Source organism: Anolis sagrei, chromosome 3 (assembly GCF_037176765.1).
Source record: "Anolis sagrei isolate rAnoSag1 chromosome 3, rAnoSag1.mat, whole genome shotgun sequence".
NCBI lineage: Eukaryota > Metazoa > Chordata > Lepidosauria > Squamata > Dactyloidae > Anolis > Anolis sagrei.
The window spans coordinates 193,936,923-193,952,719 of record NC_090023.1 but is presented as its reverse complement, the minus strand read 5'-3'; the positions used below and the strand labels follow the sequence as shown (position 1 = coordinate 193,952,719).

At 39.4% G+C, this 15,797-nt stretch overlaps 1 pseudogene; it reads right to left on the bottom strand.

Annotated features, from left to right (window-relative positions):
• Positions 1–1,511: 1,511 nt before the first annotated feature.
• On the bottom strand, positions 1,512–12,354 carry LOC132770150 (vacuolar protein sorting-associated protein 29 pseudogene; annotated as a pseudogene).
• Positions 12,355–15,797: the final 3,443 nt, after the last annotated feature.

The window sequence follows — 15,797 nt, the reverse complement described above, 5'->3', positions numbered from 1 at the left end:
CAGATACCAATTTAGCACTTCAGCATCAGCTGAAAAGAAAAAAATAAAGAAAAAAATAAAGTTGGGATAATACCTGTACACTTATGGCATTGTCTACAGTTCTAAATGCTTGCATTCAGAAGAATCTTGCATTGGTAAGAAGAGAAGAATTTTGCATTGGTAAAATTCTTCTCCCAGATTTTTTTTTTTTAAAAAAAAACCTTTTGGGACTAAATCTTCCAGAATCCTCAATAAGTAGCTGACTTATTGCTTTTCAGAAGAGAAAAAAACAACAACACTGAAATTTGCCCACATGGGCATGACATTGTTATAAACTCCAGAATAGCACTTCAGTCTTAGGAGCAGTTGTATTCCTAGTTAAAATAAGTTGGGGAAAATAAGATGTGAGCCGCTTTGAGTCCACTCTGGAGAAGAACAACATAGAATTCTCTGAAAATAAATAAATAAGTGAATGAGTGAATGCAACAGTTGGTTAGGAGTCCAACCCCCATACAGTGGAAGGAAGCTGGGATTTATTGAAATAAACAGAACTGGGAAATGGGTTGCTGTGAGTTTTCCAGGCTGTATGGCCATGTTCCAGAAGCATTCTCTCCTAACATTTTGCCCACATCTATGGCAGGCATCCTCAGAGGTTGTGAAGTAGCACAACCATGGATGTGGGCAAAACATCAGGAGAGAACGTTTCTGGAACATGGCCATACAGCCCAGAAAACTCACAGCAACCCATTTCCAAATTCTGTTTATTTCAATAAATCCCAGCTTCCTTCCAGAGCGGACTCAAGGCAGTTCACATCATCTTATTTTCCCCAACTTATTTTCACTGGGAATACAACTGCTCCTAAAATGGAAGTGCTATTCTGGAGTTTCTAACAATGCTGTGTTGTTAGAAACAGGGTTGTTGTTGTTGTTTCTCTCCTGAAAAGCAAAAATGTGGTCAGCTGCTTATTGAGCATTCTGGGAGTTTTAGTCCCAAAAGGATTTTTAAAAAAATCTGGGAGAAGCAGTAGTCAAGAAAGGATGCTTTCACGGTATGCTATCAATCTCTAAGTCCATATTAGCAAAGGTTCCATCAGTGTTGGTTCCTCAATCCTGAAGACGATAAGGGGGTTGGGACAGCTTTTAATAAATGCTGTAATTAGCACAGTACCTGTTTTTATCAAGTTTACTTTTCACAGTGCCAGCTGTATTTTCCACCCTCAAACAAGAGCCGTACTATCTTTTAAGGTTAGAGAAGTGTTTATTATAAGATTCAGAATGATCCATGTGAACACATATCTTCTCTGTGCACCCTGAACACTATTTACAAGCAGGACTTAGGAAAAGAAAAGAATCAAGCAAAGACAGGTTTTTGTTAGCATTCAAGATATCAATACTTGCATGTTTATGACAAAGTAAGACAAATAATTTCATACGCAAATAATATACAAATATCGAAAACACCGGAACTTCAGGTGCACACTGGGGTAAAAAGGAAAAAGAAGCCAAGGAACAGACAGGTTGAGGGACATCCTTTAAGATTTCTTGTACTTGATTCTTTCTACTTTGACGTCATCACCAATTAGCTGATAAATATAGGTTACGACAGTGGAAGCTTGGATACCAGAACAAAAAAAGGTACGATGTTGTTTTGCAAAGCACTGTATGCTCCCGTTGCTGATCCAGAGTTGATGTAGAACTTGTTTTCATGCTCAAAGGTCTCCAATTTGTGTGTGCCCAGAAATCAGGATGTCCACATCGAAGTGTGTCTGGAGCAGCGCCAGACTGGCCACATCTCCCTATGAGATCACTTGATGGCTGTGGATCGGGCCAATCTTCAACTTTCCAACAGTGACAACTTTCTGTTCAGGGTAGTTCAAGTTTTCATCAAAGTCCCCTCTAACCACATAAACATCACTAGCCAAAGTCTTGAGATAGTCATAGCTCTCCTTTGTGCAGAGGTTTCCAGTGCAGAGAATGTGCTGTATCTATGACAATTTGCTAGATTGTGCAGTTTGCCAAGCGGTAAAGGTAAAACCAATTCAATTTGCCCCTAAAGAAGTTCTTGTGTACTCAGGTTGCTGCCCTCAGTGCTGGCTCGACCCTTGGCCATCAGGGAGTGGTGCCTACTGAGAACCAAATGGTGCCTACTGAGAACCAAGTCCTGTTACTTGTCCCTATTGGACACTGGAAAGTTTTATTTTTTAACACTGGAAAAGGCTTGGTTATCTAGAAGGATTGTTCCTTGCCATAAAAATTTCATTCCTGAAGTCAACTAAATAGTATAGTGCATTTTAGCCTATTTCATTATCTGTATGAAGTTATTAAAGGTAACTGTACTTGACTAGGAATTATGTCATTTGTATTAAGCTAACAGTATATTCCCTGGAACCAGCAGCTTTTTTATCTTTGCTGGCAAACTGTGGCAGCAGTGAGGGATATGAAGGTCTCCCAATACTAACACCAATCTGTGCCCAGCTATCTTGGCTCCTGACACAGCGCCACACCCTCCCCATACTATCTACACTGCAGAATTATAGCAGTTTGACACGGCATTAACTGCCATGGCTAAATACTATGGGATTCTGGGGTCCTCTGATTTTGGGAGATATATACCATTGTTGTAGTTTGTCTGCCATAGCAAACTACAAATCCCAGAATTCCATAGCAGTTAACATAGTGTCAAACTGCTATAATTCTTCAATATAGATACAGCCTAGAAGAATAGGCATATGGACATTCAGAAATACTGTTTTACAACAATATTGGAAAGGAAGCAAACATCTAGTGTCAGTGAACAGAAACCAAATCCAAACTAATATTATAATGAGTATTTTTAACAGAAAAAGGCCTAATTTTAACTTGTGTCAAACCGCAAAGTAAGTAAGGTGAGAAATATGTCTTTTTTCCCTCTCCCCGCTCCTACCACCAAATGCATAAACCTCAAGGCTGAAACATCCATATGTTGACTTTCTCCCCCCAATAATCCTTAGAGGAGGAAAAAAGAGACTTTTCAATCATTAAACAGTAGGAATCCCTCATCTAGAGCTAAAGGATACGTCCTATTAAGTGGGAACATAAGCCCATTTCTAATTCAGGACAGTTCTGCTATGTATTCTCTAGGACCAATAAAAGCTGCTGATTAACCAATGGACCAATGGATCTCCATGTGCTGTACAGCTGTCACATCAGCTGTTTCCTCTGCCACAATTGGGGTATAATGTTGCTGGGTTTAAGTGCAGGAGAGGGGAATTTTCTTGTGACCATACAAATAATTCATCAGGCTGTGTTCCTCAAGACTCTTATGGCTGGGGCGGGGGGAAAGAATATCTCATAGTTATAGATCTTAAATCTGACAGAAAATGGGTTGGCACACATAGTGAAGCTTGATAAAATATTTTAAAATAAGGCAGTATCAAAAGGGGGGAGAGGAGGGAGGGAGGAGAGAAAGGAAAGCAGAAAGGAAGGGGAAAGGGAAGGAAAGAAGGCTTTATTCCTCTATATCATTTTAGGGGACTTCCTTCCCTTAGTTTCAATGTCTTATTAACGTAAAAGAAATGTATCAGATCTCATTAAACAGCCCAATGTGCTCATTTCGTAGCAAAATGCTCTACCCACCTTGCCTTGCCTTGCTTTTTCCCGAGCTAATTTTAAAAGCTGAGACCAGCTCATCTTATGACAAACAGTCTGAACGTAAAGACTGCAAGCCTTGCATTGTTATGGGGTACATTGTAGTTTTTATGCATGTACGCTATGTGAACAAGAGGGTTAAAAGTTAAACAGTAGCCTGAGGCAGGCACACTTGCAAGCTGAACAGGTACAAAATAGGCTTTTGTTGCTTCCAAACTATTACTGTATGTCTTTAGCAGAAACTAACATAACAAGCATCTATGTGGGGAAAGAAATGTATTTCCTTAAGGTTGCAGGTATTATGAAATGGAACTGCTTTAATGGCTGAAATGCCCATATGACCTTTAATCCAAAGTCATAAATTTGTCAGTGCCTGAAAGTGGCAGGATATCATTCTTAATGAGGCTAGGGGTTTTTCCCTCCCCTTCCTTTCTTTCCAGGTCTTTGTATTTCAGGCATCTTAGCTCGGACTAGCAAGGAGTTCTGGAAATATTTCCCGGAACAGGACAGCAAAGAACGGGTGCGTCTTTAAATATATAAATAAGTACAGAAATAAATGAGAAAGCCCTCCGACTATAGCATTGTTACTACTTGGAATAAAGTAACGAAGAAAGCTCTCCGAGCTCGGCTTATTCTGCATTCCACAAAATGATAAATAACACAAGTCATCATGTTTATGTATAATGAATTACAATCCGGCTACGTTTACCTTAGTAACATTTTACTGGGGTTGTATTTTACTCCCAACTACCAATTATGTCATCATTCTGGCATTTACCTGGACATAATGATACACAGCAAACCCATAATTGTAACATAATTCATAGCTTAAAAGTGTTTGCAGAGCCAACCAGGATTCTGTATACACATAACGAGATGGAGATTGCTATTAAATTTTACAGATTAAAGTTTAGTAAACCTTAAAGTCTTATGCTGGTTTGTATGGTATTTATTAATCCTGAAGGGAAAGATGTTGTGCTATTTAAATGTCAGTAACACGTAACCCCTATTAAAAACAACCCCCCTCAACAACCCAAATGCCATTATACGCATTTGTTATACAATACCACACAAGTTCCAAGGGTAAATGTATTATTAAATGCCAAAAAAGACATGAGTTTATTAGTTTTCATATGCTATCACAGAACTTCAGATTTTACCATCACACTGTATTTTTTTTACTGCTAAGAACAGAGGCCGAGACATGTCGACTGTACTTCACATCTGTTTTATACCTCCTCAAAAGATCTCAAAGCCTTGAGAAGAAATATCTATTGTGCCATTATCTTCCATTTATTCAATTTAATTTCAGTTTGAGGAAAGAAGCATATAGATCATTTAATAAGCTTGTAAGGTCATCACATTTAAATTAAAGTGACCTCTCTTAAAGCCTATTAATAACAAGTACTATGCGAAGAGAAATTTAATATGAATGGTTAAAATGCATGGAATTCAGATTTTACTGCCCAACAGCTCAATTAAACAAATTGAATTTTTAAGCAACAAAAGGGAATTGAATCAAACAGGGATGGAGTGGGTTCTGAAATGTGGACATCTATGAGTGATGGTCCTAGGGTCCTCCAGCAAGCCGTTGCCTTCATTTGTTGCCTCAGCAGTTACAAGGGATTGGGCAGACTGCAACACAAAAGGATAAAAATGTTCACCATTGAAACGCAGGTTCTGGCTCCCAATAAATCATCTGTCACTTCATCACAGCCCAGTAGATAATGAGCAATAAAGTTTTCACACTCCGAGAAGGAGGAAGCCGACACAAGTAACCCAGCGAAAGCTGTTGGCTTCCTTTCTCTGTAGACGCTAAAAGTACGTTGTGTAATAAATTACTTCTAGGTTTCAGGGAAAGGATGACCCTGACATCAGGAACATAAGCAATTTAATGTGCTAAATAAGCCTGCTCTAATCATGTTTACCTACATAATTTAATGGCCAAAGAAATATTTCCTAGGTCCAGCTAGATACATAAAAGAGAAAAAGGGATGGTATTTTTAATGCATGTAAAAATGGGAGTTAAGAGAAATGTTAGCTTCCAAATTGTCTCAGTATTGGGTTGTTGTAGGTTTTTTCGGGCTATATGGTCTAGAGGCATTCTCTCCTGACGTTTCACCTGCATCTATGGCAAGCATCCTCAGAGGTAGTGAGGTCTGTTGGAACAAAGCAAAAGGGTTTATATATCTATGGAAAGACCAGGGTGAGACAAAGGACTCTTGTCTGCTGGAGCTAGGTGTGAATGTTTCAACTGGCCACCTTGATTAGCATATAATGGCCTGACATTGCCTAGAGCAAACTTTTGTTGAGAGGTGATTAGATGTCCTTGTTTGCTTCCTCTCTGTTGTTGTGCTGTTCTAATTTTAGAGTTTTTTTTATACTGGTAGCCAGATTTTGTTCATTTTCATGGTTTCCTCCTTTCTGTTGAAATTGTCCAAATGCTTGTGTATTTCAATGGCTTCTCTGTGTAGTCTGATATGGTGGTTGTTGGTGTGGTCCAGCATTTCTGTGTTCTCAAATAAAATGCTGTGTCCAGGTTGGTTCCTCAGGTGCTCTACTATGGCTGATTTCTCTGGTTGAAGTAGTCTGCAGTGCCTTTCATGTTCCTTGATTCGTGTTTGGGCGCTGCGTTTGGTGGTCCCTATGTAGACTTGTCCACAGCTGCATGATACACGGTAGACTCCTGCAGAAGTGAGAGGATCCCTCTTGTCCTTTGCTGAACGTAGCATTTGTTGGATTTTCTTGGTGGGTCTGTCTCAGTATTGTTTTAATATTTAACAATTTCAAAAGCTGTCATGAAATTTAATTGGTGAGCTTATTTTAGCTAATCCATACTATACCAACCCAAATCCAAGGAACCAAAATTGTGAGACTATGGATTTTACAATCCCTTGGGTAGCTTTTTACCTGCTCTGGTCATCACTGCAACTGAGCAAGAATTAGTTTGGTTTAGCAGCATTTGGAAAGAGAACCATCTTTTGGAGATTGGCTGAGGAAGACAAGATAACTAAACTGAGTTTGTCATGCTTTGTCCATATCACAAGAAGATACCGCTCATTAGAAAGTACAATAATGTCAGGTGAGGTAGAAAGCAGTAGGAAAAGAGGAAAACCACATTCTAGATAACTGGAATTAATCAATGAAACCATGGACCATGGCTCGGAGCCTGCAAGACCTGAGCAGGGCTGCTGATGACAGGGTGACTTGGAGGTCTCTCATTTATAGGGTCATCCTAAGTTTAAGTCAACTTGATGGCAGTTACTAACAACCAACTTTTGGATGCTTAAATATGATGGCACCAGATCCCTTTGTGCCATTATGGTATTTAGCTAAGCAGAATCAGTTCTAGTTATTACTTGAATGGGAGACTGACAATGAATGCCAGATGTTATAGACCGGTGGTTCTCAACCTGTGGGTCCCCAGGTGTTTTGACCTCCAACTCCCAGAATTCCCAGCCAATTTACCAGCTGTTAGGATTTCTGCGAGTTGAAAGCCAAAATATCTGGGGACCCACAGGTTGAGAACCACTGTTATAGACTATACTTCAGTGGAAGAAAGTGGCAAAAATACCTCTGATTATTCTTTGCCTTAAAAAACCCTATGTAATTCAGAGGGTCACCATAAGATGAAAAGGCAACCTTAAGGCAAACGCAATGTCTTTTGATATTTCAATGGGCTATCCTATGGATGGCAGCTCTACTTAAATGTATTCCTTCTTATTCCACACAGTATAGTAGAATTATATGAAATTCTTAGGCACTTTAACAATAAATAGACTCAACAGGTTTTCTTCATCAGATATCAGGTGTCCTTCTGACAAGAGGAATCTTTCTGATCAAAGGAAATCCCCTTCCATCCAAAGGAGATAATTTGTCATAGCAAACCTAATGCAGGCAGTCCCTGACTTACAAATATCCAACTTACAAATGACTCAGAGTTAAAAATGGAGGTGAGACAAGAGGAAATGGAAGAAATCTACCCCTCGGAAAGGAAATACACCGAGAAAGCATTATTGGGGGAAAAGGTGTCTCCATGAAGCCTTCTCACAAATTCTTGTTTCCACAACAAGCCATTTTTTTTTCAAAATCCAATTCTCAGAGGGACGGAAAGTGGGGTGAAATCTTCTGAACAGGGGCACAGACAGCAAAACAAACACTGCAGAAATGTTCACCCTTCCCTATGCTATCCAAAGCTAAAAAATATCTATATTTGGCTGGAGTTACATTTAAAAAATGTATCTGTTTTGACTTACATACAAATTCAACTTCAGAACAAACCTACAGATCCTGTCTTGTTCTTAACTTGGGGACTGTCTGTAATGGTTTCCACAAAAGAAGTATAAGAATAAAATTTCACAAAAAATCATTTTTCCACAGTATGCAATGTTAACCTGTGGTAGGCACCATGCTTCTCCTCTTGAAGGCCTTTCTGAGATGTCTGATACTTAAAATCCCATCATGAGTCCTATTTGATGTGGGTATTTTGTGAATATTTGGCATTTGTTGATGAGATGTCACAAAGACAAGTTGTTGGGTCTGAATTCAGAATTTCTTTGTGACTCTGAAGTGTCAATCCTTTTCAGTTGACGAGGAGTTTGAAGGAGGCTCAGCATTCAAATTCACATGAAAGACACTTCAACAGGGTGCTGGGGAGGGCTACGTACAAAGTCTGGTTCATATGCAAAATGTAAAGCTGAATATCAGTTGAAAAGTAATGAAGTAGCTGGAAAACACATAAAACATACTCTACATTGATTGATATCATTTTGTATCAGCATTTGATGTGACTCACAGTAAAATAGTATCAAACATCCTTGTCATATGCAAATCAACAAATTAATGTTTGCATAATAGGTCAAGGTAGAAAAATATGCAAATAAACATTTGTATGTGATCTAGTTTTGTCATTAACTTAGAAACCCAATTAAACACATGTAACTAAGTGTTACTGAGCTGAGCATTTGTAGCTGCAATTATACATCTCTATTTTGTGTCTATTGGAATTTTATTTTATTTTTATTATTACTATTATTATTATTTTATTTTTATTATTACTATTATTATTTTATTATTATTTTAATGTCATTTTGATAATGTTGTTGTTGTCTGATGTATATACTTTGATTTTATTGCTGTATTATGTTGTCCGGGCTTGGCCCCATGTAAGCCTCTCCAAGTTCCCATCGGGGAGATGGTGGCGGGGTAGAAATAAAGTTTGTTGTTGTTGTTGTTGTTGTTGTTGTCTGAAGATCTTCTTTAAAATCCACCAAATTTCTGCTCCAGTGGTTTTGTTGATATCTTTTACTGTCTTTTAACTCTATCATATCCATGTTTACACAAGAGTATGCCTACTTACCTCCTAGGCTTTACTCAGAAGTAGCTGTGCAATGTATACATCCTTTAGAATACCAAATAATTAGCAGGCTGAGAGCAGAATGTTCAGATTCCAGATTTGTGTCACTAATATAAAGGAATGAAAATGTAGGTTCATTGTCTTCAGAAGTCATATTAGTGTCAATTACATGTTCCCAAATAGTTTAAAAAGAACAACCTGGTTTTTTGAACTATTAACATTTAATAGGTCTACACTAAGGCACACATTGCATTCTTGTTCAATATCATAAATATATTATACTTTCCATGGTAATGTCATAGAATACACAAGCAGAGTTTGTGTAGCAACAACAGTAGAAAAAATATTTGCAACCAGGGCAGTCTGGCAATATTGCTTGTTAAGGCATGCTATTTGTAAGCAAATTTATATGAAAAGTATGCAATCCCTAATACTAAACTACTCTAGCCCCAGACTGAAGGGTGATTTTACAAACGTCCTGCAGCACTCAATCATTCCTTCATTTTAATGTCTTTATTTTATGATTTTGTTGATGAAATACTACTTACTCGGTGCTCAAAATTCCTTTTAGGCTGCAGGCAGTGGCTAGTTGACATGGCAAGCCATATTTTACAGCTATATATTTCAGCTTTCTCTGTCCAAGTTGGAGGACACAGTAGCCAAGATGGTTTTTCATAGTGGAAATATATTTTCATATTTATTTATTGATTTGACTAATGTATCTATTTTTCAATTCACGTGCTTATGTTTCAATCCATTAGAGTGATTCATGGTCAAATAATATGTTATTGCAAGTACAAAGAGGAGATAAAGCTATTGTACACTATCTGAAACACCAGGAAAGGAGCATAAAAGAAATCCACCGCCTGCTTAAGGTTTAGATTTTTTAAATGTCCAAAGTAAAATAAAAAATATATAGGAGTTGCTTAATGATAATTACAGAAGAAAATTAAATAGAAGACTTATCAATAGCATCACAAACTGATTTTGATAACAAAAGTAACCCATCTATAGCTCTCTCACAGCCACAAAGCATTCAAATTGCCATCAAAATCAAAGAGTTTTAATTATATACCATAGGGACCTGCAGGGCATGTGATAATACAGAATGGGGCCTCTCACCTCTAGGTCGTATCTTGGAACACGGCCCAAATTAGTGATGTCCAAAAGTTGTCATTATGGTAACTAGTAGCTGTTTGGAATCTTGTATTAAATGAGTTTCTGGTCTTGTTCCAGTTCCGAGTGGACGAATGCCCATATAGAAAGGAACTACCATCTGCCAGCTCTCTCCACAGAGTCGTAGGTCTAAAGACAAGACATCCTATAGATCCCTGGAAGGCAATTTAAAGAACCTGGCAGCAAAATTAGACAGGATCCGTCAACTGGAGGGGAGCACAACCACTCTCTCTGCTTCTGGATTTCATTCGCAACTGCCATTACATATGTCTCTGCTTCTCTAGTACAATGAGTGCATCCCAGTAATAGAGGTCAATTGTATTGTTACCATTGTTTTTAGATATTATGATTCTTAATACAGAAAATAATGATATTTTATTCTTTAGCTCCATAACTATAAAGCTCTTATTGAGGACTGCCATCTACATGTGTTAATAGGAATATGGAACGATTGGATGATGAGACTGGACCTTTGTTTTTAACTAGGAGGCGGAAATATTTTATGTTTTATTGACCTTATTATGATTATGTATTTTATGTGAATGTTTTAAATGTTTTTAAATGATTTATGTTGTTTGGGCATTGAATCTTGCCTCTGTAAACCACCTTGCATCACCCACACACTGAAAACGGCGGTATACAAATATAGTAAATAAATGAATAAGTAATCTGCAGTATTGACAGGCATTGTATCAGTGCACTTGTAATTGAGCTATAGTTAGACTCAGGCATGTAGCTGGGGGGGGGGGGGGGGGCTTGAGGGGCTTCATCCCCCCCCCCCCCCCGAAATTCTCATGGTGGTTCGTGAAAAGGCCTTACTGGTGCATTATTTAAACTGTTATGTTTATTCATATCATGATCTGATCACCATGCTCAATATATCCCATATGCATGGGGGTATTGGGGTAATGATACAAAAGGTTTGCTAGGCTAGACCCTCTTTTACTCAGACTCAGCCCCCCCCCCCGAAACTCAGGCCCCCCCAAAACTCCCCCCTGAAAAAAAATTCAGCCCCCCCCCCCCCCAAAACGAAATCCTGGCTACGGGCCTGGTTAGACTCCACCTCAAGACCACTTGGATGATCATCATTAGAGCAACACACCAGAGCTTGGAAGTAACTTGTTACACATAATTAGTTACTTCTAATCAGTTTCTGTTCCCCAAAATAATAGACAATCACAAGGGACACCAGCATAGTGGCCAGGGTAACATCATGTTTAAGGCCCCATCTAAACAGCCACATAATGTGGGATAGGAAACCGATTGTCCTGAGGCATTGAGATAAAGTTTCAGGCTAATCTGTTTCAACCTGGAATAAACTTTATTATCCAGATTCATTCCAGGTTTTTAAAAATATCTTCAAAAGTCCAGATCTTATTGAAAAATACAGACTTTTGCAGGTATGGAGGCAGTGGGTTTGTCACCTGAGATCTCCATTCAGGACCCAAGAAGGCAGACCCCACAGCCATCCCTCCTCCTCGGGCTGCCTGGGAAAGAATGATAGCAATGTCAGACTCCCCTCCCTGCCCCCCATTTAGCCCTTAAAAAGAAACAATTCCATAGGAGCCACAAGGCTTGTTTTACCTTCCTGGGAATGAAAAATGCAACTAGAGAGCTTTGGTGGGGATATTCCCTCCTCCCTTCTCCAAAGTTTTTGAGTTTCCTTTTCAAGCCATAGGAAGGTAGGTCAATCCTCTTGGCTCCCATGGAGACTTTTGTTTTTAAAAACTAAATGGGGACAAGGAAGGGTGAAGGGAAATCCCTGTGTCCACCCATGCCTATCACCGCTTTGAGTCGCCTGAGGGCTGAGAAAAGCGGTATAGAAATAAAGTAAATAAACAAATAAATAAATAAATAAATGGCAAGGTGGGTAATCTGGCCAAAAAGGTGGGGTTTCGGGCCAATGTCTGGCCTGCACAGCAAGTGAAACTGTCATTTAAAATTCTCATAGTGTAAGTCTGTGAGGAAGAATCCTCGGGACTCATCACATTGGGCTTTGGCTCCATCCCAGGATACTCCAGGTTGGAACCAGGACGGAGTCCACCATAACCTGTTACATGAAGCAGGGCTACTTCCGGCATTGCTCCATCCTGGAAGGATCCCGTATTCTCGTTGATTAGAACAGGGGCAGGGGGGAAGCTGGGTGGGGGAAGCAGCCATCTGGCGATGTGGAGCACGGGGCAATGGTTTTTCCCACTGCACATTGGATTCTCCATGTTTCCTGGTGAATCCCCCTGCTGTTGCCTGCTTTTTGGACCTCAGTGTGATATGATCCATAGTGTCATTTTGATGAACATTACTGGGAAAGTCAGCATAGTTTGAACATTGGACTAAAACTTTGAAATACCATGGTTCAAATACCTACTCAGCCATGGAAGTTCTCTGGGTAATCTTGGGAAAGTCACGCCCTCTCAAACTCACCCTCTCAGACAAAGGCAATGACAAATTCTCTCTGAACAGATCTTGCCAGCAAAACTGCATTACTGGTTCACTTCAGGGAAATCATATATTAAAAACTAGGTGGACCCACCACGCGCTGCTGTAGCCAACCTTCCCTCCTTCTTTCCCTCTTTCTTTCTTTCTCTCCTTCCTTCCCTTTTTTTCTTTCCTTCTCTCCTTCCTTCTCTTCCTCTTCCCTTTCTTCCCCGCCTTTTCTTTCCCTTCCTCTTTCTCCCCTTTCTTCCTTCTCTACCTATTCTTGGACTGCAACTCCCAGCAATCCTCCTGATTGATCTACCTACCTACCTACCTACCTACCTACCTACCTACCTACCTATCTCTACCTATCTATCTGAAGGATTACTGGGAGTTGCCATCCAGGAATAGGAAATTGGAAATAAGCAGGAATTGGGATACTCTCAAAGAAATCTAAGGAGAAGAAAGCTTGATCTTGGAAGCAGTGCATTTGGATCATCCTCCCCTCCTAAAGGGCCTGATCTAGGGGATGCTGGGAGCTGTAGTCTGGAAGAGAGTGTGGATATGCTATTGTGTGTTTTGCTTACTGGGGGAGTCATTTTTGCACATATGCTGTAGCGTCTTTTTGCTTTTTTGGCTTTTTAAGTCTCCTCCGCTGTGTTTTTCAGTGTTTTATAAGTGATGGTCACTTGTTGGCCTGATAGGTGTATTGTGTCCAAATTTGGTGTCAATTCATCCAGTGATTTTTGAGTTATGCTAATCCCACAAAGGAACATTATATTTTTATTTATATAGATTACTTCAAGCCACACAACAACATGGAGGGAAAAAATGGTGGCTTCAGAATGACACTCTGTCATGACATAGCAGTAGTTCAAGAGATATTCCCAGGAATAGTATGGAAAAGTTACTTTTAAGACTGAAATTCCAAGGATTCCCCTTTCTCCATGAGAAATTCTCAAAACTGTAGTCCAAAAATGTAACTTGGAAGTATTAATGCAAAAAGTAGTTCCGTTCTTGGCACATAATTTCACAATATTTGGAATTCCACTACTCCAGGGAAAAGGAACAACCAAACTGACAAACTGCCTGGAGGAAAAAGCACATTTAAGATAATACCAGCCACCAGTTTCAGGACACTCTTTTTCACCCACTGCCTTATTTCTGAGAGGAAAACCTCTCTGAAAAGATCTGAAATGTGCTAAAATTATAAATATTCAGTATGATGTAATTCTGAACTGCTACATTTTCATCACAAAATACAAAATATAAATACAAAACACAAATAACAATTGTTCTCAACACCCTTGAGGACAGCCTGTAGATTTCAGTCTGTAGATTTCAGTCTGTTGAGGTATAATCTAAGAGCAGGTGAAGTGACAGTTTCAAAAGAACAGGTGAATGTATCACAAGCATAGAGCTTACTGGGAAATCACAGCACATCTGTGCTCTGCACTGGTCAGGTTGCCACCAGAAGAACCTGAGGTCCCGTGATCATTGTACTTCAACATGTAGATAAATTAGATAGGCGTCAGAGGAGAGCAAAGATGATAAAGGGCTTAGGAAAAAGATGTTATACCAAAAAGATTACAGTCAGGAGGCTGTTTAGCCTAGAGAAAAGAAGATTAAGGGAGAACATGATAACAATCTTCAAATATTTAAAAGGTTGCTGCAGAGAAGATGAAGAGGGGGGTGTTCTCAACTGTCACTCGCAACAGGGCAAGTGTCAACACAGGAGTATTTCAGCCATCGGCAACTGCCTAATACAAACCTGTCTGGCAAACAGTAGCATAGAGAAGAGTCCTTCTCTTCTAGGCACAGGGCTAAGAGCACCGCTATTGCTGCTCTTGAGCAGTTGAGTGGAGAAAGCAGCAGGGTTTGATGCTGAGAGGAAGCAAGGAAGGGAGACAGGTCACAGGCAATATATTCTAATGCCAGCAGGAAGGGGTGAATGATAGGCCAAGAAGTCTGAGGTTAATTCTGAGATATGGAAGGATGAGCAGTGAACAGCCTGTTGTAGGCAGAAATGCTGCGGATTAACCTCATTAGGCTAGACCCATAGAATCAGTTGTTAAATGGTGAGTAAACACGTAAATAAATCCAACCAATTCAATAAGGATTCAGATCCCCCAAGCACATAGTGAATGTTTTAACTGGTTTGATTTGAAGTGACGAAGGGTTTAATGTATTGGGTTGCTGTGAGTTTTCCAGGCTGTATGGCTATGTTCCAGAAGCATTATCTCCTAACGTTTTGCCCACTTCTATGGCAGACATCCTCAGAGGTTGTGAGGTCTGCTAGAAACTAGGCAAGTGAGCATTTAATGGCCTTGCAGCTTCAAAGCCTGGCTGCTTGCTGCTTGTGGGAATCCTTTGTTGGGAAGTGTTATCTGGCCCCGATTGATTCTTGTCTGGATTTCCCCTGTTTTTCCGTGTTTTTCTTTATTTATCATTCTGATTTTTGAGTTTGTTTAATACTGGTAGCCAGATTTTGTTCATTTTCATGGTTTCCTCATTTCTATTGAAATTATCCACATGCTTGTGGATTTCAATGTCTTCTATGTGTAGTCTGACATGGTTTAATGTATGTTTAGTTTTTTAAATCATTGTTACAGTGAGCCCTTAGTATCCACTATATTTTGATACCAAAATCCATGGATGTTCAAATGCATTATGTACAATGGTGAAATAAAATGATGTCCCTTATTTAAAATAACAAAATTAAAGAGTCATGGGGGTTATTTTTTTTCTGAGAGATTTTCAAGCTATGGGTGATTGAATTAATTGAATCAGAAATGTAAGATCATCTATAGAGGCCCTGTTCTCGGTCCTGTCTGCCTCACAAGCGCGTTTGGCGAGGATGAGAGACTGGGCCTTCTAAGTGGTGGCCCCTTGGCTGTGGAACTGCCTTCTTGGAGATATTAGATCATCCCCCTTCCTCCTGACCTTTAGGAAAAGAGTGAAAACTTGGCTCTTCAAGCAAGCTTTTGGAACCTCATTGTAACCTGACAACTCAGTATTGTGTAACGAATATGGAACGCCTTAACGATGCAAATGGACATGGATTTTAACCTGGAAGTAATTGATTTTTTATTGTTTTAAACTGTTTTTATTATGAATTTTATTATGTGATTTAGCTTGTTTTTATTTTTGCATTTATGTGTGTTCTGCATCTAATTGTTGCCTGCTTGTACACCACACTGAGTTGCCTTCGGGCTGAAAAGGGCAGGATAAAAGTGTAGTAAAT